Consider the following 1,203-nt stretch of genomic DNA (forward strand, 5'->3'; position numbering starts at 1 on the left):
GATCTTTATGAAGACACATATTGATAGTACTTTTGTTAATTTTGAGTTATAGTAGTAGTAGAAACACTACAGAATTATTTTCTTAAAAATCTTATACCAAGAAGTTTTATTTTCACAAATTCATTGCTTCTTTTAAGCAAATTGAGATATTAGGTCAGATACAATAATGAATTAAGAGGACTTCTTTTTCTATGTCTCCAGGAAAATGTTGACGCTTGTATTTATACCAAATATTTTCCCAATTCTATCTCACTAGAGTTTAGCTTTGAAGCACTTAACAGCCTGAAGATTTGCTTCCAGTGTCAGGTAAAATCTAAATTCCCTTCATCCATCATTAAAGATTCTCCCAGTGAAGATTTGCTCCCTGTGTCAGGTAAAATCTAAATTCCCTTCATCCATCATTAAAGATGCTAGAGATGAATTCATGTAAGACTTATCATCCAAGGTAGCCTAGCTGGATACCATAGTTGGAATGAGTTCTTGAAATTAAGAGGCTTAGGGATGATAAAGAAAAAAAAGGTTCATTTTTTTTTCCCCTTAGATCCCAGGAAAAAAAATGCAACAACAACCATCAGAACACAGAAACAAACATCCAAGAAGGAAATTCTTATACTGCAATTGGTGAAGCAATGGTCCATCACGGGAGCAGTAACCATCACATGCCCCTAATGAATCATATACCTCAATATTTTTTATGGCTTTGGAGCACACCAGAATGGGACATATTCATTTCTTCAATCCTTTTGGAATGAGTGATATCTGGTAGTGTTTCTTTGAGTATCAATGGTCCTTCTGAAAACATCATTACAAAGAAATTTCTTTAGGTAGGTGTTGCTTCAATATTAAGTATTATAAAATGTTCAAAGCAACTAATTTCCCAGGGGTCTCATATAGGAACTTATTTTATTTACAGAGATAAAAGAATAAACATTACTTGATGCTAATATGACTTTAAAAGGCATTTATTGATCTTTTGACAAGTCTATTTCCCATCTATGTGTGTACGAGGAGACAATGCCCAATTTTGTGAAAGCTAAGATACAGAACCTGGATGAGGGGAGAAAGAATTTCGGGGCAGAAACAGATGTAGGTAAATCATTTCTTTTGGGGTACAAATCAAGAAGTTAATCAAATATTTTTCATCTCTATTAAGTGAAATGAGCTGAAAACTTTGCATGTTTGCTTTGTTATTCTTCTCTTTAC

Source organism: Bubalus bubalis, chromosome 16 (assembly GCF_019923935.1).
Source record: "Bubalus bubalis isolate 160015118507 breed Murrah chromosome 16, NDDB_SH_1, whole genome shotgun sequence".
NCBI classification, from domain to species: domain Eukaryota; kingdom Metazoa; phylum Chordata; class Mammalia; order Artiodactyla; family Bovidae; genus Bubalus; species Bubalus bubalis.